Raw genomic sequence first — 26508 nt, 5'->3', positions numbered from 1 at the left:
TCCCCAACAGCACTAGCAAACACTCCCCTAGGTCATTGGTTCCGGTCCTGCCCAGGTGCAGACCGTCCGATTTGTACTGGTCCCACCTCCCCCAGAACCGGTTCCAATATCCCAGGCATTTGAATCCCTCCCTCTTGCACCATTCCTCAAGCCAGGCATTCATCTGAGCTATCCTGCTATTCCTACTCTGACTAGCATTGGTAGCAATCCTGAGATTACTACCTTTGAGGTCCTACTTTTTAATTTAACTCCTAGCTCCCTAAATTCAGCTTGTAGGACCTCATTCCATTTTTTACCTGCATCGTTGTAACCATATGCACCATGACATCTGGCTGTTCACCCCCGCCCCGTCCCCCACCCACCGCCCCTCCAGAATGCCCTGCAGCCGCTCCAAGACATCCTTGACCCTTGCACCAGGGAGGCAACAAGCCATCCTGAAGTCTCGATTGCGGCCACAGAAACACCTATCTATTCCCCTTACAATAGAATCCCCTACCACTATAGCTCTCCCACTCTTTTTCCTGCCCTCCTATGCAGCAGAGCCACCCATGGTGCCATTAACTTGGCTGCTGCTGCCTTCCCCTGATGAGCCATCTCCCCCAACAGTATTCAAAATAATATATCTTATAAGTTCCTCTTATAAGTGAGCATATTCTTTGATTTCAATGTACACAGCAATGGTGGGAAAGTAGAATTGTCTGACTGAGTGGTCGAATTCTCACTGTCTGACTCATTTTGCTGTAGCTTTCAAAAAGTCATTGAACTGAGCTTTATAGGTTTCTCCACATAAATGTCTCTGGGTCGGAAGCAATTTATCTACATGGATCAGTTTTGTGATTAGCCAGTAACATTGGAAAAGGAGATTAGTGTTTTCATTTCCTGGCAAATTCAACTTGCTGTTAAAGGGACACTGCCCTGATAAACTAGCTTGTAAGTCATTCTGAGGTTTGTAAAAAAAGGAAAAGACAATGCGGTATAATTTGCTGTCAAATAATGGTGAAGCGAATGGCATTCGCCGTTACTTATGGCCAAATGGGATAGCAGCTTCAGGCGAGGAACAGTTGTGCGGGTAAATTCAAATATCAAACAATTGCTGTCTGAGCCACTCTGCCACTAGCTTTGCAAAAAACAGCATCTCGCATTGAACGGTGTGAAGTTGCTTTATTTGCCTGGTAGATACAAACTAAACCTTTTGAGGAGGTAACAAGAACGGTCAATGAACGTAGTGCTTTTGATGTAGTGCATATGGATTTCAGCAAGGCTTTAGTTAAGGACCCACATGGCAGACTGGTCACGAAAGTAAAAGCTCATGGGATCCAGGGCAATGTGGCAAGTTGGATCCAAAATTGGCTCAAAGACAGGAAGCAGAGGGTAATGATTGATGGGTGTTTTTGTGACTGGAAGGATGTTTCCAGTGGACTTCCGAAGGGCTCAGTACTAGGTCCCTTGCTTTTTATGGTATACATCAATGATCTAGACTTGAACATAGGGGGTACGATTAAGAAGTTTGCAGATGATTTTAAAATCGCATGTGTGGCTGATAATGAAGAAGAAAGCTATAGACTGCAGGAAGATATCAATCAACTGATCAGGTGGGCAGAACAGTGGCAAATGAAATTTAATCCGGAGAAATGTGATGTAATGCATTTGGGGATGGCTAACAAGGAAAGGGAATGCACATTAAATGGTAAGACACTGAGAAATGTAGAGAAACAAAGGGAACTGAAGATAGCAGGTCAGGTAGATAAGATGGTTAAGAAGGCATATGGAATGCTTGCCTTTATTAATTGAGGCACAGAATACAAGAGCAGGGGGTGGTTATGTTTGAACTGTATAAAACACTAGTTATGCCACAGCTGGAGTACTGAGCGCAGTTCTGGTCACCGCATTATTGGAAGGATGTGATTGCACTAGAGAGGGTCCACAGGAGATTTACGAGGATGTTGCCAGGAATGGAGAATTTTAGCTATGAGGACAGATTGGATAGGCTGGGTTTGTTTTCCTTGGAACAGAGAAGACTGAGGGGGAGACCTCATTAAGGTGTATAAAATTGTGAGGGGCCGAGATATAGTGGACAGAAAGGGCCTATTTCCCTTAGCAGAGGGGTCAACAACCAGGGGGCATAAATTTAAATAATTGGTCGAAGGTTTAGAGGGGAAATTTCTTCACCCAGAGGGTTGTGGGGGTTTGGAACTAACTGCCTGAAGGCAGAAACCCTCACCACATTTAAAAAGTGCTTGGATGCGCATTTGAAGTGCTGTAACCTGAAGAGCTACTGACCAAGAGCTGGAAAGTGGGATTAGGCTGGATAGCTTTTTGTTGGCCGCACGGACACGATGGGCTGAAATGGCCTTCTTCCGTGCTGTAACTTTATATGATTCTAAGATTCTAACCTCACCACAGAAAGTTAAGTCTTGTCCATTTCAGTCTAAGTACCGTTTTAATGACAAGCAAATGTTAATAACTGTCAGTCAACCTCTCTGGCACTGAAAATCAACTTACAAGTATGGAGTTTCATTCCTTCAGGAATGAATTATTGTTGGGAGGGTTTAAATTTTCATTTTTTTTTTACTTTTCCTTTCTGTCTTTTTTTTCTGACTCTTAATTCAATCTTTCTTTCCCTCCCTTTATGTCTCTTCTGTACCCGATTTACCATTAAATTCAGCCACTCTGATTTACACTTCCCTTCTCAATCTGTGCACTGTTAATTTCACAATCTTTCAATTTGATTGGTTAAGGAAGTACACAGTTGCTTTTCCTATTCACTCATGTCCCAGATGCCTGGTTTCTCTTCCTGCGACCTTATCAGCTCACATTTTCAGCAAGTTGCCATGCAAAAAATTTAAAAACCTCAATGTGTAAGGTCAAGTCGAACTAATGTCGAACACCATTAAATATACGCCACAGCAAATTATGGCCCCATGACTCCAAATTAGCATGGGAATGGGTTGTACATTTCACACAAACATCAGCATTTCATAGCCAATATCTGCTTTTTTTAATTCATTCATGGAATTTGGGCGTCACTGGCAAGGCCAGCATTTATTGCCCATCCCTAATTACCCTGGAGAAAGTGGTGGTGAACCACCTTCTTGAACCACTGCAGTCCTTGTGAATGAACTCCCAGTGTGCTGTTAGTGAGGGAGTGCCAGGATTTTGACCCAACGACAATGAAGGAATGGCGATATATTTCCAAGTCAGGATGGTGTGTGACAAAAATCAGCACCACTCCCAGCTCTGCCCCATCAACACCATCCCCAGACCCTAACTGATGTTGCTCCTGTTCCAGGAGATATAAGAGTTATGAATGCAGCTGGGAGGAATTCTCGTGATTGTTTTATGAGATCAGGAACTCCCACTCACCACATCCTGCAGAGTTCGATCTTCCAGTTACAACATCAGACAGAAGCCAGGAGTAGAGGTGAGGGGATGGGGTGAGGCATTCGGGCAAAACAATGCCGAGTGTGAACTGGAGAGGGAGGGTAGAAGAGCGGCAACAGGAGAGTCCCAGTGTGAACTAGGGCGCCAAGGGAGGAAGAATGGAGTTGGGTATAGATCAGCCCCGATCTAACCGATTGGTGGAGCAGGCTTGAGGGGCTGAATGGCCTACTCCTCCTGTACCTATATCCCAAGAGCTATTGCAAGCTGGAGGACAGGAAAAAAGACAGTGCCCGTCACTGTGACAATTTGAAAATCATTTATCAAATTTACCAAAAGAGACTACCAGCACACATCCACAATAGTTTGCAATTTCTCCACAAGAAATGAGAACAAATCCATTCAATTTTTGCCACAATCTTCTGCTGTACAAGTGACAGAAGGTCAGATTTGCCTGCAGCTTAATCTTGACAAGTCCCGTGCAACTACATGTCATAAGCCTATATTCACGACTGCTTTTGAGTTACCAGGTTTTTGATGCTGCGTCAGCTTTTCTGAAGCTAATAGCATGCTTTTGCTACTTTTCCAGGCATCTGTGGTTTTATGAGCTTTATTCTGTACTGAACCATGCTACGCCTAGCCTGCTAGTGCTTGATCACAACATTAAGTGTCCAAATGAAAACTGTTCCATTGCTTAGTACAAACATTTCATACCTGGATGAGCACCAACTTCAGAAGAAAAATACAAGTTGGAAATGATTGTGAAAAATGTTATCCGAATGCTTCATGCTCTTGAAAAAAATTCCTCTCTCCACTCTATTAACAGAAGTGCCAACCATTTTTATTCTAAATGGACGAAAACCTTGTTCAATCAGCTCCAAGAGAAATTTGATACAAGCGTGCCAAGTGATTATATGATAATATCACTCAGATTAACAGATATAAAACATAATATTGCAGTGTCCCACAATTTGAGATCTCGATTTTAGCCTTGTTGTCAGAGCAAGCCGATGTTCTTTTATATACAGAATTACAGAAAATTGGAGGGCAAGTCATCCCTTCCTGCTTTTTCCAACCTGCCAGCAGCTCTTTATACATTAGCATCAGCAGAGGTTTCGCATTGGAACACCATCCCCTACAATGAGAGCCATCACACATGGCATTGGAGGTATTTATCAAGGGCAAGAAGAGACAATCACTGAAAGAGTATTCATTTTGAGAAGGTGCTCAAATAATTTATAAACATCTGGAGTTGTAATTACTCCTATTCCCTCACTAGCAGATATTTTCAGATTGAATGGGGGAGCAGGGGGCTTTCCAGAGGAAAAGGCAGCATTGTAAGTTCAAATCAAAGTGGTAGATTAACCATTGATTTGCTGCCCTGCCGCTATCTTCCCACTGCTAGTTCAATAGGTGGAGTGCCCACCATGGATGTACCACTCAGTAGAACTTATAAACCAAGAAGCAGAAGACCTCAAAAGGTAGGTGAGAAAAATATTTTTGTGGAGGCCCGGGGGAGCAGGAGCACTCCTCTGAGCCTCACAGAAAAAACATGACCGTGAGCTCCCCCACCCCAGGATGTACCTCTCTGCCGGCTGGGCCTGATATTGTGCCAGCCTGAATCTGGCAAGTTGCAATGTGTTACGCATCGCGAGCGGGCAGCTTGCCGCTTCTATTCAAATGAATCCTAGCCCTGGAAATGGTCCTCCCCCTGCACCAACTTGGCGGTCAGCTTGCATGTTCTGACAACCATTCCCCCTGCCCCCGCCCACCGGCCCCACTGCCATCAACCAAACATTAATTACACCCGTGAGACTTTTCTGCGGCATTGTTCATTTTCCGCCTACAGTGCCAGTCACACTATTATGTTCTCAACTGCTGCATTGCTCACTTCACAAATGCTTGAGAGCACAACAATGGGAAGAAATGATTGCTGATAAGGTTTCTTAATGACTCAAAACACCTTGAAATCTGCTGTGGCGTGAGATTCTCTAATCTCATTTACAAGTCAAACGGTCATCCTTCTACGTTGTATTGTTGCACTCGGCAGACTTGGTAAACGCTTGTATTCCAACCACAGTGCATTTCGCTTGATGCTTTTACCAGTCTTCAGGACTGCGCCCAGACTCAGCCCCGTGCCAGCATAAGGAGCAGCAGTCCTGTTTGCAGACTGCCATCATTCGCACCAAGGACATGTTCGGGAAATGGCAGGTCATTTTGATGTTATCATAGATGATGACAGTTTTATGATCGTATTATCATGAGGAAAGTTAGCAAAACATTAGCAAAAAAACTCTTATCATCGTGCCACCCTCGGTTCGCCATTAAACACTTCAGAGAAATTTTGCATTTCAATGTGACATTCATCAACAGCAGGAGGACACAAGGGGAAACAGTCGGGCAGCTGCACTTTCAGCTCAAACTGCCCTTTATCTCTCCAAGTGGTTCCTGAAGAGGAGAATCAGAAATTCCCAGATGCCTCACTAAAACTAGAGGGAGTTCAATCATAATTAAAAAGAAATCTTTCACAATTAAATATATCTTGGCAACAGTTGACATGGAAACAGCTGTTGATGCAGAGAAATAGCCCTCCCATCATCACAGGCAACCATGCCACATGGAACCGAATAAAGCATTCTTCTTTCATTACATGAGCAAGGTTTATTCACCTGAAACCATACACAAAATAAGGATGGAAGTCACAATTGACATATTCCCATGTTTTTTAATAAATTGGAAACAAAAGGATTCAGATGAAAGTGCTTTGTGAAAAAAAATTAAATAGAGCATCCACATTTCAGTTTGAGTTTTCAACAAATCAACATTTTAGAACTGCAATCATCAAAATTATTAGAACAAACAGTAATATTGTAAAATTAGGGTACAGAAACAAGCTCCCCCTCTCCCCCACCACCAAGAAAATAAATCTAAATTTCTTTCAACAGTGGGAAGTTAATTTAATTGGAGCATTAATGCATAATCCAGTTGTAGAAGAAATGAGCAACGGGACAAAAAACACTTTTACTTATACATGGTAATTGCCATTTTATTCACATCGTTGATGTGGCCCTTCAATGAATGCAGCCTATATATGGGGAACAGCATTAATCTAATGAGGATGTGAGACACATTCTCCATTCAGTGTGACTGAGTGAATACTGTGCCAGGCAGATCGAGCAAGCAAAGCTCGATTTAATCTCTTGCAAGGTGGGTAGTATTTTTGGGTGAGAGGAAACCTCGTACCGTGCCTCATATAAAAAGTGTAAACTGCAACATTTCAAAACATTTATACGTCGATTCTAATATAGTGATCATCTTTATTTTTCAGTTACTAAATACCATTCTGCTTTCATTGCATCAGTGACTCCAGTTTAACACAATCGTGCACAGGTTTTTAAAATTAATTTGTTCTCAGTCCCATCCCTCAGTCTTTCTAGGCCTTCAACAATAACTTGCTGCTGAAAGATGTACATGAGAACTTTGGGATGAATGGACCTCTGATTTTCCCTCCTCCTCTCTCTGAATTATGTTCTAGTGCCACGCAGAAACATAGTTGAGATCAGCAACTGTGTGGAATAATGTATCGACCATTCCACAATGGAGCATAACTGAGCAAAGCCTCAGTCTAAATCTAGATTTCAAATCACTCCATGTTATAGACACAAAACAAGGCACGACCATCAACGGACCAAAACTCACAATTGATCGGTGCTTAGGTTGAACACTAAATTTGAAATGAAGTCGCTCATTTGTGGAAATGTGTATTCAGTTCAAAAACAGGCTTGAAGTGCTATTCTGATAGCTCAATGCGTAAGTGGTATGACACTGAGTCATAGATACAAAACAACAGAGTGATTATCTGCAAGAACATTTTTGTGTCCTTCTGTGCATGAGCCCGGTCGGCTCGCCCCTTTTTGCGCATGCGCAACGTCACCGAGTACCCCACAGTTGCAGCTGCAGTGCAGCGTGGACCATACTTTCCTCAGCTCTGTGGGAGGAGGCCCGTCACTGGATCTGTGGCAGGAACAGAGGTTTGAAAGGGAGATCGGAGAGAGATGGGGTCGGATCGGAGAGAGGGGTCACAGAGAGAGGAGAGAGAGGGATTGGAGAGAAGGGAGACAGAGAGAGCGGGGCGGAGGGAGAGAGAGAGAGAGAGAGACTGGGGGCCGGAGAGAGGGAAGACAGAGAGAGAGAGAGAGAGGGGAAAGAGATGGGGGGGAGGGGGGGATCAGAGAGAGGGAGGAGTGATCGGAGGGAGAGGGGTGGCAATCAGGTGGGAAGGGAGAGGAGGTCGAACTCAGTGTGGGGGGTGGGTGTAAGGAGTACGGAGTGCACAGTGGGGATGGTGAACGCATGTGATCCAGGTCTAAGGTGGGGGGGGGGGGGGGGGGGAGGGAATTGAGAACGTGATCCAGATGGTAGGACTGGACGAAATACAGAAGTCACGACATTGTCACAGGTCACTTTATACCCAATAAACCGGTTAACAATCCGTGACCCACACACAATGCCCCTCGACGGCTGGGAAGGAGGTGGGTAGAAGATCAGGAACTTGTTGTGGAGGGGTGGGGGGAGGTCATGAATCCGTGGGGGAGGAACTGGACAGGGGGAGAAGAAAGGAACCGGGGGTGGGGGGGGGGGGGGGGTCAGTGGGAGAAAAAGATCAGGAACTTGGGTGGTGGGAGGTGATTAGTCAGGAACTTGGGCTGGGTGTGTAGGGGGTGGGATGGAGTAGATCAGGAACTTGGGTGAAGGGTGTGGGGGATTAGGTCATGAAGTTGGACGAGGGGGGTGGGGCAGGAACTTGTTTGGGGGAGAAGGACTTTCCCTGTGAGAGTGAGCTCTATTCTGTCTGGAGTCAGTCAGAATGGCTCGAAATACACTTTGCAAAGTCACTGATTACGTAAACAGGGCGGTTCTAATTACACATTCCAGAGAAACTGCTGGGTGTGTCTTATCCTCCAAGGAAACCAATCAGCAATCAGTCATGTGATCAAGGGGACCCAATCAGAGCTTTAGATGTTACAAATAAGCACGTCCACAAAAGAATGCTGAGTTTTTAAAATCCCTAATTTGCGTTTACAAGCCTCGTAAACAATTCTGGAATTCCGCTTCCGATCCCCCCTCTCCCTCCGATTCCCCTCTCCCTCTCTCTCTCATTCCTCCCTCCCTCCACTTCCCCCCTCTCCCTCCGACCCCCACACCTTCTATCTTTTTCCCTCTCTCTCTCTGTCTCCCCTCTCTCCGACCGCCATGTCTCTCTCTCTCTCCTCTCCCTCTGCCCCCTGTCTCTCTCTCTCTGCCCTCTCTCTGACCCCTCTCTCTCTCTCCAATCCCTTTCTCTCTCTCTGATCCAATCCCATCAATCTCCGATCTCCCTTTCGAACCTCTGTTCCTCCCCCTCCCACTGACTCATGCTTTGTAGCCTGTAGATCCCTACCTAAGACCCTTGGCAGTGCAATCCCCATTCCAAATCACAGAACAGCAGTTGGCCCCTACATTAACAACTACCCCCTTCTCCCCATCGTCTTCTAAATGCTGTCACTGACTGAGAATCATTACAGGTCTCCCTTCCCCTTCCACTAAGGAGCACTATAGAACACTGACCAGTTTATCGGCCTTTCTCCTCCATCCATGAGCAACATTTTGCCTCTCGCTCCCATTGCACTGAAGTGAGCAAAGATCCCTGCAACCCTCACCTTCCCACTGAGCAGGGAAATCATTCCTGGTGCACAACATCACTGGGAAACTGTTGCTCTCTCCACTACTAAACCTCCAAACACCCACTAACCCTCTCCTCATGCTCTTTCTCTCCTACCCCTCTAGCTTTCTACTTTTCCTATGCCCCTATTCTCCCATCCCCCTCTTCATTGCACCCTCTCCCCATTCCACCTCTATTCCCTGATTCTGTTCTATTGCTCCCACACTCTCTCTTTAGCCCTCTCCCATCATCTCCCCATGTTTAGATCCAGTTATCCATGGCCCTCTAGCCCTGCTTGATCTGAATACCACATTTGTTCTAGACTGAAAACCAATATGATGCAGTTTCCGTGCCCTACTTTTCCGTTGCTGACTGAAATTTCTGTGAAACAAAGCGAATAGCTGTTGTTTTGCTGATGTTTAGCTGGAGGTGTTAATAGTTTAACGTTGAAGCTATCAACACCCTATTCATATGATATAATTATATGTGCCATTAAACAATGTTACATTTATCTTTAGCTCAATGTTTGGTGTTTCAACAAGCCTTGGATCTAGCCAAATTCACAGAGAAATCTTCCGTTTGTTCCGAGATCAAAGCTTCCCTAAACTAAATTTGGAATGGTTTTATGAACTGACAGGAGATTAAAATTAATACCAATGCCAGCATTTCTTTTTCTTCCATGGTTGATTACCCAACAAAGAGGAATTTAACAAAATCTAAAAAATAATTAGAAAAAACTATATATCTGCAGGCATCCAGGTGACTCTCCCTACCTTGCCAATGAGCGCATAGTATTTATTTTTAAAGAAATTCCAATCCTAGATTTCTTCAGACAGTCCCCACAAAATGGCCAATGTTGTTTGGGAGGCAGCTGCTGCACAGAATGCAGGCTGGCAGTAGGAGGATCGGAACAGTGACACTTCTTTTAAGTGTGCAAGACATGAGAGTGGAGTTCATGCACCAGTCTATTTGGCAAGAGGAGCAGTTATATTATGGAGGGCAGCTGGCTGGAAATTCATGGGCCTTCTTCCCTCAGTTTTCACTCCATAGTGTAAAGAATTCAGTTTCAGGTCGAACTCCAAACCATCATTAACACCTTCACCGAAGCGTACGATAGTATGGGCCTTACACTAAACATCCGTAAGACAAAGGTTCTCTACCAACCTGCCCCCGCCATACAGTACTGCCCCCCCCCACCCCCCACCCCGCCCTCCCCCGGATTATCAAGATCCAAGAAGACACCTCGGACAACGTGCACCATTTTCCATAACTCGGGAGCCTACTGTCAACTAGGGCAGGCGTCGATGACAAAGTCCAACACCGCCTTCAGTGTGCCAGTGCAGCCTTTGGTTGTCTGAGGAAGAGAGTGTTTGAAGACCAGGATCTTAAACCTGGTACCAAGCTCATGGTCTACAGAGCAGTAGTGATACCCACCCTCCTATATGCTTCAGAGACATGGACTATGTACAGCAGGCACCTCAAAGCACTGGAGAAGTACCACTAACGCTGCCCTGGCAAGATCCTGCAAATACATTGGCAGGATAGGCGCACCAACATCAGTGTTCTCGCTCAGGCCATCATCTCCAGCATCGAAACATTGACCATGATCAGTTCCGATGGACAGGCCACATCGTCTGCATGTCCGATACTAGACTCCCAAAACAAGCGCTCTATTCAGAGCTCCAACAAGGCAAGCGAGTCCCAGATGGGCAGAGGAAACGCTTCAAGAGCACCCTCAAAGCCTCCTTGAAAATGTGCAACATCCCTATCGACACCTGGGAATCCCTGGGCCAAGACCACTCAAAGTGGAGGAGAAGCATCCGGGAAGGCGCTGAACACCTCGAATCTCTTCGCCGGGAGCAAGCGGAAGCCAAACAGCGGAAAAAGCGCACGACAACCCAAGCACTCCACCCGCTCATCGCTTCAACTACAGTCTGCTCCACCTGTGACAGGGACTGTAGGTCCTGCATTGGACTCATCTGTCACCTGAGAACTCATATTAGTGTGGGAGCAAGTCATCCTCCACTCTGAGGGACTGTCTAAGAAGAGAAGAGAGGGCTGGTCCCATATCAAAACAGATGCCGGTGATCTTAAGAACACCGCTCCCCAAAACAAATGTAAAAGTAGAACAGGGAAAGGGGACTTTGCCCTCCTGGAACATGATGCATGAAAGAGAAGAATTTGTATTGATGTCGTTCGTGCCTTTCATATGCTGAGAAAATTCCAAAGTCCTTACAGCCAGTGAAATGTTGCAGTAATAAGCATGAGGAGAAAAGTACCTGGAGACACCAAAATGGCCTCAGTCTCAGTGTGAGGTCTGAGTGAGTGTGGACCACCTCGAGGGACAGTGCCTCTTCGAGGTTGAGCTGGCTTCAAAATGACACACTTTGGGATGGGAGATTGGAGCAGAATCAATCCTTTGCACCAGACTTGATAATTTGACATCCGAGTCAAGCAGATCCACAATACTCCAGAGCAAAGCTGATGATTGACGAGTGCACCTGGCTTATTGTTGGGACCAGAAGGGTACTGGGGGCTTAAAGAGTTAAATTATGAGTACAGGTTGTATGAATGGTTTGTATTCCCTCAAGTTTAGAAGGTTGAGGGATGATCTAATTAAGATATTTAAATTGATTAAGCAATTCGATAAAGCGGCGACATACAAACTATTTCCTCTGGTGGGGGAATCCAGAACAAGGGGGCACAAACTTAAAATTAGAGCTGCGCCATTTAAGAATGAAGCACTTTTCACCCAAAGAGTAATAGAAATGTGGAACTGTCTCCACCAAAAGGCTGTGGATGCTGGGGCTAATGAAATTTTCAAAACTAAGATGGATAGATTTTTATTAGGTAAGGGTATCAAGAAATATGGAGAAAAGGCAGGAAAATTGAGTTGAGATACAGATCAGGCATTAACTGGCTGAATGGCGGAACAGGCTCACGGGACTGAATGGCCTATTTCTGTTCCTAAAGACCTGGAGGACAAATCTTTTTCTTAATTGCCAGCTCTGGCTCAGTGGGAAGCATAGTCGCCCCTGGGGTGGGCGCTCACGGAGCGCAAATGACTTTGCCAACGGGGCGCGGCACCACTAATGACTCCCGCTAAGTTCAACAGCAGTAACCCATAGTGCCTCGCTCTGCTGCGCCAGCAATACTGACATCATCACCGTACGCAGTGCCCCGTTAGTGCCCCAGACGCTAAATTGGGTATTGCGCCCTGAAGCTGCACCGGGCGATGACAGTGACAGCTTCAGGGGATACGTACCGGGTGGCCGGCCGCTAGTGGGGTGAAATTTTAAGTGGAGATGTGCTGCTGTTAAAAAAAAATCCATGATTTTTTTGGGCGTCCTGTTGGCGCTTTGAACATGGGGTCTGTGCCGCGATCGGCAGCCCCGCTCCCCGGTGGTCTCGGTAGGAACCTTTTTTTCCATCTCTCTCCCCCATCTCTCTTACCTCTCTTACCTCTTTGTCTTGAGATAGACCAACATTCCAGCCACCTTTCTAATTATTTTTTGTACCGGCTTTTAGTGATTTCTGTATTTGGACCCCTAATTCTCATTCACATTTCCACAGTTCCTAGCTTCTCGCCATTTACAAAATACTCTGATCTATCTTTCTTACTTCAAAATGGATGACTTCACACTTTCCCACATTGGACTCCATCTGCCAGTTTTGCTATCGATGTCCCACTGCAACTTTCTGCTCTCACCTACACTATTTACAGAAGTAATAGGAGCAGGAGTAGGACATTTGACCCCTCGAGCATGCTCCGCAATTCAATAAGATCATGGCTGATCTGATCATGGACTCAGCTCCACTTACCTGCCTGCTCCCCATAACCCTTTTCTCCCTTATCGTTCAAAAATCTGTCTATCTCCGCCTTAAATATATTCAATGACCCAGCCTCCACAGCTCTCTGGGGCAGAGAATTCCATTGATTTATAACCCTCTGAAAGAAGAAATTTCTCCTCATCTCAGTCTTAAATGGGTGGCCCCTTATTCTAAGACTATAATTTTCCCCAGTGATATGCGCCGTTTTGTTGGAACAGGCTGCTCTTTTTGGCCTAAGTTGAAAAACCAGAGTTTCCCCAATCAATTTGCACCAGTGTGACTCAGTTCGTTACGAATTCTTTAGGTCAATTTTTTTTTCAGCCAAAGGGAGCGTAACCAGCCACTTGCGCCAATTCTGATCATTTATGGAAGTTTGGCCAGCTGAGAGTTACTCCAGTTCTGCTTAGGCCAGCGTATGTGGTCTCTACAGAAAAATCTTTCCAGAGAGGTAAGGAAATCGGCGCAGGTAAGTGCAGCAGATGCCCGGACAGCAGCAGCTGGAAAGGTAAGAGAGATGGGGGAGAGAGAGCTGGGGTAGGGGATGGGGGGGGAAGCCTTATGGATGTAGTTAGGTGCTGGGAGCGGGAGGGAGGAGACCCTGAGATGGGGCGGGGGAGCAGACCGGCAAGCCCTTCGGCCAGGGCTAGGGGTGGGAGAACGCACCGGCAAGCCCTTCAGCCTGGGCTAGGGGCGGAGGAGCGGACCAAGAGGCCAGTCGGCCTGGGCTCGGGGCAGGAGAGCGCACTGGCAAGCCCTTCGGCCAGATATAAAGAGAGAACGAGATCAGACAATCGAACCGGTGGGGGCCGAGAATGGGACCGGACTGGCAAGCCCTTCCGGCAGGGTTAGAGGTAAGTTGCTGTTATGTGATTTTCAATTATTTTAATGTGTTGGGAGCTGGCTGTATGCTTCACTTTGCAGCCTCAGTTCACATTGTGTCCCTGGTTACCTTGACAGCCCGATCTTTTTGGCACAGATCAAGGCTCCATCCCCAAAACTAAAGGTCGGGTTATGCCAGGCCAAAATGAAGAAATCTAACGGGGCGTACTTGGGCCCCAAAAAATCAGGCGTAACTCTTCAAGTACGCCAAAAAAATGCTTTGGGGAAAATTGAGCCCTATGTCCCCTAGTTTTAGTTTCCCCTATCCCTGGGGTACACCACTAGTCACAACCTGGCAAAGCTACATTGCAACAGTGGTGAAGGGTTGAGTATCAAATTCAGTAGCAGAGAGGCACTATTCAAGCAGACTGCTTTTTCCAGGATGCTGTCAAGCTTCCAGAGTGTTGCTATGCCTGAATCCATCCAGGTGAGTGCCGGTTATTGGTGACCCACAAGATATTGATGATTGGGGACTCAGTGAGGTGATTGAAGTTCAAGGAGAGGCAGTTGGGTCTTTTCTCATTGAAGATGGTCATTGCCTGGCATTCATGTGGTGCAAATGTTATCAGTGATCCCCATTGATTTCAGTTTTGCTCAGGCCCCTCTGTTGCAATACTTGGCTGAGTGCAGCCTTGATGTCAAGGGCAGTGATTCTCTGCTCTCTGCAACATTCAGTCTTGTGCCCATGTCTGGATTAAAGTTGTGATGAGTTCTGGAGCTGAGTAGATCTGCCGGAACCCAAACTGAGCGCATCAGTGGATTAGTGGGGATTGCTTGATGGCAACATTGATGTCTTCTACCATTACTTTACTGATGATTGGATGATTGGGTGAAGGTTGATCAGGTAGTAAATAGCTGCGTAAGATTCATCCTGCTTTTTGGAGATGTGGGCAATTTTACACATTGTCAGTTAGATGCCAGTGTTACATCTGCACTGGAAGAACTTGGTTAGGGGACTGGCTTGTTTTGAAGCACATGTCTTCAACACTACAGCTGGGATGTTATCAGGTCTAATAACCTTCCATATGTCCAATGGACACAGTAGTTTCTTAATGTCCTGTGGAGTGAACTGAATGAACATGATATTGCTGTCTATGATGGCGGAAACCTCAAAAGGAGGCTGAGCAGGATATTTTACTTGGTACCTTTGGCATGCCACTACAATTGGGATTCTTTGCACTCTGTTCCAGAAAACTCTGCAAGCCAATGCTTTAAATGGGTAGGGTAAACCTAGCTGGACAATCAGCAAGCGTCTGACCAGTGGTCTGTGCAGGGTAAACTGTGTTGTTTCAGTTTCCACACACGAGGGGGTCCCTAAGTCCTAGATATTGGCAATCTACATCTGAGTTCCCTGGGTTTAGATTAATCTTTATGGGGAGAGAAAGTGCACTTAACACCAGGCAAACAACAGCACTATAAATAAGCATTTCTTACTCATTTTATTTATAAATCTTAAACATGATGCATGCCAGAGATCTGGTTAACCATCTATAAGGTCATGATCAGAAAGACAGAAGCACATTCTAATTCTTCCTTTTCCGAGCCCAGTGTTATAATGCCAGTGTTTCATCAATGTCCCAATGAAGATTAACTAACTCAGTACAAACCAGAGATCAAACCTGCCACCTTCCTAGCCAGTAAAGCTAGCCTACATAACAGTGACTGCACTTCAAAGTATTTCATTGTCTGTGAGCAATAAACATTTAGGAGAGAAATGATAAGGACCTATGTAAATATAAATTCATTCTTTATTGTAGCAGCTGAGGCAACTGTGGAGCCATGTGCTTTTTTCCCAAAAATCAATTAATTTACTTGCTATTTGCAGTTATGTGACCTTGTACTGCATCCATTTGGAAGCATTAGAGTCAACTCTGAGTTTGAGTGGTTCACAGACCAATTTAAGTTTCTGCCAAGTAGTTCATAAAATGTGTTTTATATTTGAAGTGAACCTTGTCATTTTCACACCCAACTAGGCCATTCGTTCATGTAGCCTCAAGCTGTTAGAAACAGTTCTGCTCATATTCTTTGTCAAGGTTACACTACTGGAAACAAAGAGGTTTTTGAGAGTAACAGTGACACAGTTTGCAAACAAAAAGAGAGGTTTCATAAAAAAATTTTTGAAACACACGGAAACACCTAGAAGGAGGTTACTTTTTTCACATAAACAACTTTTGTTGTGCATAATTGACAAAGCCTGTTTCCTCTCTCGGGCATGAGTGGTGGGAATAGATTACATATGCATAGTAAAATCCCTCCACCCCATCAAAGCATAAAAAATCCAGCAATTGTTTTCAAACTTGCTGAATGGATTTAAGTTCAAAAAAGTACAGGTTTTCACTTCTATCACACCATCAAAGCAGACACTACTCGAATACAGAAGGTGGTTATGTCACTGGAATCTAGAGACCTGGAACAATAATCCAGAGAATGTGAGTTCAAATCCCACCAAGGCAGTGTGAGAACTTGAATTCAGTTAAAAAGTAAATTTAAATAAAAACACTGGTATTGGTGACCATTGTTGTAAAAACCCAACTGGTTCACAATATCCTTTAGGGAAGGAATCCTGCTGTCCTTACCCAATCCAGCTTATATGTGACTCCAGTCCTACACTTAACTGCCCTCTGATATGGCCAAGCAAGCCACTCAGTTGTATTAATAGATGTCGACAATAAATACCAGTGACCGACTCCATCCCTCTCCCTGGCTGTTTGCAACCAGACTGTTTGCAAGCTTGGTGGCATATTTGACCCCGAGATGAGCTTCCGACCACATATCCACGCCATCACTAGGACCGTCTATTTCCACCTCCCTAACATCACCCAACTCCATTCCTGCCTCAACTCATCTGCTGCTGAAACCCTCCTCCATGCCTTTGTTACCTCTAGACTTGACTACTCCAATGAACTCCTGGCCGGCCTCCCATCTTCCATCCTCCATAAACTTAAGCCCATCCAAAACTCTGCTGCCCGTATTCTAACTCGCACCAAGTCCCGTTCACCCATCACCCCTGTGCTCGCTGACCTATCTTGGCTGCTTGTTAAGCCACGCCCCGATTTTAAAAGTCTCATACTTGTTTTCAAATCAGGCTTAAAAGAATTTCAGGGGGATTTCGGGGACCTCCTGGATTCTCACACACACTTTCAAAATATTTTCAATGCAATGGTTGTGAACAGAGGTATATGTATATTAACTTGCCGGCACTGAGCTATGTCCTGGCTGGCAGTGTAAATAAGGTACTGCCTGGCTGGAGCCCATGTAGCTACCAGTCTCAGACCAGTAGCTACAGTATAAATGCATACTAAAATACTGATTATTTTTAGCATACATACAGGACAAATTAAACAAAAGAGGCAAATGATGCAATTCTTGAGCCTATGAGTTTGAGGTTACTTCAAGCAGGTCTATACTGAAATTCAGTATGTACAAGTAGTTAAAAGTAATATGAATTATTTATTGCATTCCTAGAAATGCACAAATCTTTACCATATGTTTCAAAATTCGATTTCCAAAATTAGATATAAATTTACTTTTCAGACTAAAGAGCTTGTCCTCACTGTTCCTGCAGGAATTCCTACCACCTGGAAGATCACCAGGACACAGCTGGCAGGGGAGCTGGATGTGTGATCCAGTCATCAGCAACGCACACAGAGCAAGATCCTTTCCACATCACTGACAGCCACAGTAAATGATGATGCAATATGAGGGAGGAAAGACCATGCAATCCCACCTTCTAACATTGCTACCCTGATACCCTAGAGTGACAGATAGCCATGAATATTAGAAGGTACCATTTATAATTTGAAAAGAGTTGATAGAATTGAAAAGTAGGGAAGCTATGCTAAACCTGTATCGAACCTTGGTTAGACCACCCTTAAGAGTACTGCGTACAGCTCCGGTCGCCCGATTATAAAAAGGATATAGAGGTATTGGAGAGGGTGCAGAGAAGATTTACAAGGATGATACCAGAAATACGAGGGTACACAAATCAGGAAAGGATGATCAGGCTGAGTCACTTTTCTTTTGAAAAAAGGCTGAGGGGTGACCTAATAGAGATCAGTAAAATTATGAAAGGTTTTGATAGAGTGGACACAGTAAGAATATTTCCACTTGTGGGGAAGAGCATAACTAGAAGCCGTCAATTTAAGATACTCACCAAGAAATCCAATAGAGATTTTAGAAGAAAATTCTTTACCCAAATAGTGATGAGAATGTGGAACTCGCTACCACAGGGAGTGGTTGAAGCAAATAGTATGGATGCATTTAAGGGGAGGCTAGACAAGCATATTAGGGAGAAGGGAAATAGAGGGTTACTCAAGTCAGATCAGTTATGATCTTATTGAATGGCGGAGCAGGCTTGAGAGGCCAAATGGCCTGCTCCTGCTCCTATTTCTTATGTTCTTATGTTCTGCTGATAGATTTAGATGAGGAGAGACAGGGGGAGGCTCGAGTGGAGCATAAACACCGGCATGGACTGGCTGGGGCAAATGGCCTGTTTCAGTGCCGTATACCCTATGTAATCCTAAGTAATACTGCAATTGCCTTATGTTATGTGCCCCCATCAGGTATATGAATAATTTTGGTGTTCCACAAGTTTTTTTTAATATTAAGAATCATTTCAACAGGGTACTACTGGAGGCAACTGTAACAGAACAGAATTTGGTTGGTGGAAGCACAAAAGAACTTGGGAGAACTTATACTGAGGTATCTAAGGGAAAGCTGCCTTTTTCCTGTAACTCATGAACGGGCCCTTTGATGGTATTGATGATAATACAAATAAAAAGGATCAAGTAAAAAAAAAAGGGAGCAGCAACTATCACATTTAAATTGGTAACAGCCATTCTTTGAAATGAAAATATAGGCCCGAAGGTGGGATCAAATTATAGAATCATAGAAATTTACAGCACAGAAGGAGGCCATTCAGCCCATCATGTCTGCACTGGTCAAAAAAAGAGCTATCCAGCCTAATCCCACTTTGCAGTTCTAGGTCCTAGTCTTGCAGTTTACGACACCTCAAGTGCATATCCAAGTACTTTTTAAATGTGATGAGGGTTTCTGTTCCAAAGAAAACAATCCCAGCCGATCCAACCTTTCCTCATAGCTAAAATTCTCCAGTCTTGGCAACATCCTCGTAAATCTCTTGTGTGCTCTCTGATGCAATCATATCATTCCTGTAATGTGGTGACCAGAACGCTATGCAGTATTCTAGTTGTGGTTTTATACAGTCCAGCATAACCTCCCTGCTCTTATATTCTATGTCTCGGCTAATAAAGGAAAGTATCCCTTATGCCTTCTTAACCATCTTATCTACCAGTCCTGCTACCTTCAGGGTCCCTCTGTTCCTCTACATTTCTTAGTGTCCAACCATTTATTGTGTATTCCCTTATCTTGTTAGCCCTCCCCAAATGCATTACCTCACACTTCTCCGGATTGAATTCCATTTGCTACTTTTCTGCCCACCTGACCAGTCGATCGATATCTTCCTGCAGTCTACAACTATCTTCCTCACAATCAATCACACGCCCAATTTTTGTATCATCTGCAAACTTCTTAATCATAACCAAAAGCAAGGGACCTGGTACTGAGCCCCGTGTAACATTACTGGAAACAGCCTCCCAGTCACAAAAGCACTTGGGTTTTGAGAGGAAATGTAATGTGGAGTTTGTTTCACCAGGACCACAGGCTGCACTGTGCGAGCATTTACTCTGTGGATTTTGCACGATGCCCTGAAAAGTCTCTTTGAATCACATAACATATCAAACACATGATAACGAGCTTCCACTCTTTGACCGTGCTCATTGGCTACTTTGCAGGCAACTCTGCATAGCCCTTAAAAGTGATTGGCTGGTTTTACAATAAACCATACAAACCAAGCACTGTGGTCAATGCTTTTGAGGGAAAGGAAGCACTGTAGGGTGGGAGCAGTCGATTAGATTCAGGTTTCATACAATCTAAATTAGAGATGTAACTGAGGGATGTTTGCTTTTGTCAATATTATTCATATTGCAAAAACAATCGGACTTGTTTTCACCCAGTTGAATGCTTGTGTACCACTTATAAAAGGAAAATTAATCTCTAACCAAGATTAAGTTTGCATTGGTTTCGTATTTAAGAGATCTCAAGGATCCCTGGATACAAAATAAAATAGAAAAGTAAAACCCTGAAAACATTAAGCAAAACCAGCCCGATTCTGGTAAATACAAGTCAAGGTGGCCTCTTAAACACTGTATATCCTGCCCCTAATTGCCAATCTCTTGGAATGTACATTACATGTGCTGCTAATATCCCTCCCCTAAGGTACAACACCAGCATGAATGTGGAAGTAGGTACTTAATAGACTGTGTACAGATTTGGCAATTTTTGTTCAGAATACAATAATTTTGTGCTTATCTGATACTGAAAAATCACCCATCCGAAACTCGAGGAGTACCCAATCATAGCAATGTGGTGATAACAGGTAGGATTTTTCAAAAAAAATTTTATGAAGAATTTTCAGATGCAGTAATATAGTATTTGTAAAGAACTGTGGCCTGTTAGAGATGAAATAAAGCCACTAATGAGATTTATAAATGAACTGTCAATCAATATGTTTGAAAATAGTAGCACCTCAGGATTTACCAAATCTCCTAATTTTTAAGAGTATGCCTCGTGATTTATGAGACGGTGGGGTTGCCATTATTGGTATAGATAAAGGGAATTCAGTGTATTTGCATAAATGGACTTTCGAAAGGCATTTGATAAGGTGCTGAATGCAGTTCCTTGGATATAGGGCTATCCAGGCGCCAGACACCATACTGTAGGGGTATATGGACGTTCTTTGGGTTGGTGGGTTGTGGCTACTGGTGTTCCCAGGGATTTGTACTGGGACTCCTTTTAGTTTTGATTCAAATAAATGATTGGAACATAGACAGAATAAGAGTGATAAGAACAACAACTTGCATTTGTATAGTGCCTTTAACATATTGTGTTATTCAGCCCTGGACATATCTATGGTCCCAACAGAACAGAGACCTTTGTGTTCCATGGATTATTAGAGCATCACAGCTGATACTTATTCCTTTAACCTTAAATCACATTCTTAAACAGATATTATCCATCTCTTCCTTGAAAGAGTTAATTGACACTGCATTAGTGATTTTGCACACAATCTGTTTCACATATCTGTCACTCTGGGAGAATAAATTCTTTTAATCTGCTTTGCTTGAGGCCTGTTAATTTGTATGCATATCCTCTGGTACTGTGATCACAGTCCAAGTCAAATAACCTGCTTACATCCAAATTATCCAAGCCTCTCTGCAGTTTAAGACCTGGTTCATGGTCCTTCTTAATCATCTTTTCATGAATAAAAACACACTTAATTCTACTCTGAGTTTTTTATCATAATTTATAGTTCTAATTACCCATCTCTCTTCCCTGAATCCCCTTCAACAACTTTCACAAGATCATTTAGTTAAAAATAGAGAAGTTATTTGGCCCTTCATAGCCTCTTCACCCAGAACAGAGAAAAACATAACAGTCCCCTATCACATCATCTAACTGCATCTTGGGAGAAATTAAGGTTTACTCTCAGAGTACCCGAATATGGTAGACATTGCAAGTGTTGATCGACCTTAGTCTGAAAATTTCCATAATATCTGTTCTGAATTGTCCTTTCATACAGCTTTAGCACATACCCACTTGTTCAAGTGCCTTGGTTCACCCTGCTTTCATGTTCTGGATTTGCCTGACTAACATTGTTTAGTATTTTGTATACTTACCAAAAATCATAGAACATGAGAGCAGAGAAACAGTTGACTTGCTCCATCAAGACTGTGATGAGGCTTTCTTCCATCTGTGGTGCTGCCACATTCAATGAACTTCGTATCTGCACACCAAAGTCCCTCTGCCCCAATGTCAGTTAAAATTTGAGCATACTTCTTAAATTTTCCAGTCAGGTCATCTTATTTTAAGGCTGAAGAGCCCCAGTGTTTCTTCAAGATCAATCCTTCAAGTGTTTCTGGTAATTCAAACCTGTGACTGGTGGGATGACTCTCTTTTCTGCACCTCCTCCATGGCACAAATGTTTCCCTTATCTCTTGGTGACAAAATCCATACACAATACATAACTGTGGTCTGGCTAGGAATTGGATGATGTCTTCTGACTTAGACTCTACCAATCTACAACAACAACTTGCATTTATATAGCTCCGTTAACATAATAAAATGTCCCAAGGTGCTTCCCAGGAGCATTATCAAACAAATGTTGACACATAAGGTGATATTAGGACAGGTGACCAAAAGCTTGCTCAACGATATAGGTTTTAAGGAGCGCCTTAAAGAGAGAGGGGGAAAGGCAGAGAGGTTTATGGAGGGAACTCCAGAGTTTAGAGCTGAGGCAGCTGATGGTATGTCTGTCAATGGTGGAGTGGTGACAAAGAAGGTAGAATTAGAGGAGCGTGGATATCTCGGTGGGGCTGGAGGAGATTACAGAGATAGGGAGGGGCGAGGCCATGGAGAGATTGAAAGCAAGTTTGAGAATCTAGCAATATAATGTAGCATGCTATATGTTTTGCTTATTGATTTTTGACAGTGATTTAACATGTTAAATACCAAATTTACCAGCATCCTCTGAGGATGCCCTTTCAACTTTACCATCAACTATGCCATCAACAGCATTTGTGTCATGCTCATTCTTCCTGCCAATGTGCATTACCTTGCACTTGTCTGTACTGGACAAAATCTGCCAATGTTACTTCCATTTACATATTTTCTTCGATCCCTCTGACAATAGGATGCCCCTATTTATATGAAATATTTCAATGTGACCAATAGTCGTATCCAAATCCTTAATATTCCCAATGATTTAGAAATGTTTTAGACGTTATAAAAGATTCCTGAATTTCCTTCAACATTCTGTGTGATGTGATTTATATACCGCCTTTCATGACGTCAAGGTGTGCCAAAGTGCTTTACAACCAATGAAGAACTTTTGAAGCGCAGTCACTGTTGTAATCATAGAATCATAGAATGGTTGCAGCAAGATGGAGGCAATTAGGCCCATTGAGCCCATGCCGGCTCCCTGCAAGAACATTTCAGCTAGTCCCACTCCCTTGCCCATTCCCCTTAGCACTGTGGGAAACGCGGCAGTCAATTTGCACACAGCAAGGACCCACAAACAGTAATGTGATAATGACCAGATAATCTGTTATAGTGATACTGGTTAAAGAATAAATATTGGCCAGGACACTGGGGATAACTCCCCTGCTCTTCTTCGAAATAATGCCATGGGATCTTTTGAGAGGGCAGAGGGCGCCTCAGTTCATCTGAAAGACGGCACCTCTGACAGTGCAGCACTCCCTCGGTACTGCACTGGAATGTCAGCCTAGATTTTTGTACTCAGTCTCTGGACTGGGACTTGAACCCATGAGAGTGCGACCAACTCAGCCACGGCTGACATTAACTGAAAGCATAACTGAAATAAGCTATTGATCTGAGAATTTGAATTATCCAAATGCGAGCGTCATACACGCATGGAGGTTATGGAAATAATATGGGAACTTAGGTATTCACATTTGTGCACATAAAGGAAAACAAAAGAAGAAACACATCACAAAAAAATACAGTAAAGTGGAAAAGTATGATCATGATATTGGAGCACTGACTTTGCAGTATATGTATAAAAAAAAAAGATACCCTAAAGCAATTTCAGGGCTGTAATCCCATCTCAAAATTCAACTAAGATATAACCGTATCTGAACCCCTCAATCAGATTACAGAATGCAACATGATCCTAGGTATCCATTGCAAAGCATAAGCTACCTGAAACCCTTGATTAGATTATAGCATTGGAATAACTACCATATATCCATAATCTATATAGAGAACAGTTTTATTTTCCAGTAATCTACTGAAGATTGGAAAAGTGATATCTTGGTTGTGGGACAGGAACAACAACAAAAAATGCACTGTCATTTTCACCTGTAATGATGTTTTTGCAATGCAGTGACACGTTTCAATGCTATTTCTATCAAGGCACATCAGTATTTGGTAAACATAGAGCAAATGTTTGCCAAAGACTTTTTAAAGATAGTGGTTCCTTAAATTCCCAAAATCTCCAGTGATTATAGAGCACAAATTTCACCGGGAATGTCAATGTGCAATAGCTGAATTGGGTTACTTCTCAACATCAGCCATGATACAAGAAACACAAGACCTTCAGCTTAGAATTGTAAACAAAGCTCCTATATATATATATACATATGCATAGATCTGCATCTTATTGAAAATAATTAACATCTGAGCATCACTTCCGACTTGCACAACCTGATTTCCTATTGCCAAGTTATTGCCAAAATTTGTGTCAAAGTATTTTAGAAATTCCCATGTCCACATTTTAGGGCCCAAGTTTCCACATGATTTGCGCCTGATTTTTAGGAGCAACTGGTGGAGAACGGACTATCTTAGAAATCGCAATTCTCCACATTTTTTTTTCTGCAGTTCTAGTCAGGTAGAACAGTTCTACTTTGGAACAGAATTTTTTCTTCAAAAGTGTCCGGCCACTGACGCCTGATTTGAAAGTTTCCACAGTGAAAACGTACTCCAAACTAAAGTAGAATGGAGCAAGTGAAGATTTTTGTAGAACTGAAAAAACCTGTTCTACACATTAAAAAATCAGGCGCAGGTTACAAATTAGGCGTCCAGAACGAGGTGGGGTGGGGGGGGGGGAAGGGAAGTCATTAAATTCTATAATAAATCCTTATTTATACTTCTACAAATATTATACAAATAAATCCAACCTGAATAAACATTTATAAGCAAAGAAAAGATTAAATAAACCATCTTCCTACCTGTGTGAAAGTGCTTCAGGCAGGCCTTTCGGGACCGAAGGCTGAACGGGCCGGACCGAGACTTCGGGCAGGGCCCGTCCCCAGCACCAGATTTACAGGTAGGTGGCGTTGGGTTGGGTCGGGTCGGGTCGGGGAGGTTCGGTTCGGGTCGGGGGGGAGAGAGAGGGAGGGGGGGAGGGAGAGAGAGAGAGAGAGGGAGTGAGGGAGAGAGAGAGAGGGGTGGCGGAGGGAGAGAGAGAGAGGGAGGGGGGAGGGAGAGAGAGAGAGAGGGAGGGGGAGAGAGAGAGAGAGAGAAAGGGGGGGGGGAGGTCAGGTCGGATCCAGTTCAGGAGCGGGAGTCGGGTCGGGTCCAGTGGGGGGGGGTCGGGTCGGGGGGGCGGGAGCGTGGGTCGGGTCGGGTCCAGTCGGGGAGCGGGAACAGGAGCGCAGGTCGAGTCGGGTCAGTCGGGGGGGGGGGGGGCGCGGGTGTCGGGTCTGGTCCAGAGGCAGGGGGGGGGGAGCGGGTGTCGGGTCTGGTCCGGAGACAGGGGGGGGGGGGCGCGGGTGTCGGGTCTGGTCCAGAGGCAGGGGGGGGGGAGCGGGTGTCGGGTCTGGTCCGGAGGCAGGGGGGGTAGGGGGGGGGGGGAGCAGGTGTCGGGTCTGGTCCGGAGGTAGGGGGGGGCGGGGAGCGGGTGTCGGGTCTGGTCTGGTCTGGAGGCGGGGGTGGGGGGGGGAGCGGGTGTCGGGTCTGGTCTGGTCCGGAGGCGGGGGGGGGGGGGGAGCGGGTGTCGGGTCTGGTCTGGTCCGGAGGCAGGGGGGGCGGGGAGCGAGTGTCGGGTCTGGTCGGGGGGGTGGGGGGGGAGCAGGAGATGGCCGTGGGAGGAGCCTTATTCACGCAGCCCCAGTGAGGCCATTGGGCCAGGGCTAGGGGCTGCGTGCTTCGGGCCCCTCCCACACAGTTCGGCGCCTGGAGCTACTGCACTTGCGTGCCCACTGTAGCGCGCATGTGCAGAGGTCCCGGCACTGTTTTCAGCACAGGGACCTGGCTCCGCCCCCCCACAGCTCGTGCTGGCTGCGCCGAGGGCCAGAGGACCTGCAAGTAGGTGGAGAATACCGAAGATTTTTTTAGGCGCACTTTGTGGCGCGAAAAACGGGCGTCCAGGTCGGGACTGCGCCGTTCTAGGCGCGTGTGGAAACTTGGGCCCTTAGTATGGGATTTGCTATGTAAATTCACCAGTCTAAGGCACAATCTGGCTACCTGGTTCCCACAAATTGCTTTTTGAAAATTTCTGTCATCCACCATTTTCTTTCCCCTTGTTAACTAAAATTTCCAAAGTCCAAAATAGCAATTTAAAATTAAAAAAAAATATATATATATTTCACAGTAACATGATTACATTTATCCATTCAATTGTCTTTTGTGTCTTTCAATGCCTTCATTGAAGTATTTATTTGAAGGCCTTCTTCCAAAAGCTTGGGCTTGCATTTTATATTTTTGTCCAGAGCTGTGACCGTGTGAAAGTCACAAAGCATTGCTGCCATACATGGGACCTTCCCACTCCATCTCCCACCCCCCTGCAAACAATGCTGTCAGACCCACGCCTATTCCCTGACTGCTAGTCGACACCATCATCATAGGCAGTCCCTCACAATCGAGGAAGACTTGCTTCCACTCTTAGAATGAGTCCTTAGGTGGCTGAACAGTCCAATATGAGAGCCACAGTCCCTGCCACAGGTGGAACAGACAGTCATTGAGGGTAAGATGGGTGGGACAGATTTGCCGCGCGTTCCTTCCACTGCCTGCGCTTGTTTTCTGCATGCACTCGGCGATGAGACTCGAGGCGCTCAGCGCCCTCCCGATACACTTCCTCCACTCAGGGCGGTCTTTGGCCAGGGACTCCCAGGTGTCAGTGGGGA

General features: G+C 44.8%; 1 protein-coding gene and 1 long non-coding RNA gene across 6 annotated transcripts in view; one reads left to right on the top strand and one right to left on the bottom strand.

Annotated features, from left to right (window-relative positions):
• Positions 1–26508, bottom strand: part of tenm2a (teneurin transmembrane protein 2a) — a 652746-nt gene that overhangs the window by 597711 nt on the left and 28527 nt on the right. The gene's annotated exons all lie outside the window — the stretch shown is intronic.
• Positions 7331–18529, top strand: LOC139262873 (uncharacterized). The gene is made up of 3 exons (XR_011592986.1): positions 7331–7409; positions 17355–17573; positions 18412–18529. It is a non-coding gene; the product is annotated as an uncharacterized lncRNA (long non-coding RNA).

The sequence above is a fragment of the Pristiophorus japonicus genome, chromosome 4 (genome assembly GCF_044704955.1).
Source record: "Pristiophorus japonicus isolate sPriJap1 chromosome 4, sPriJap1.hap1, whole genome shotgun sequence".
Taxonomy (NCBI): Eukaryota; Metazoa; Chordata; class Chondrichthyes; family Pristiophoridae; genus Pristiophorus; species Pristiophorus japonicus.
Note: the sequence above shows the minus strand (reverse complement) of the source record. Positions and strands in the feature narration are given on the sequence as shown.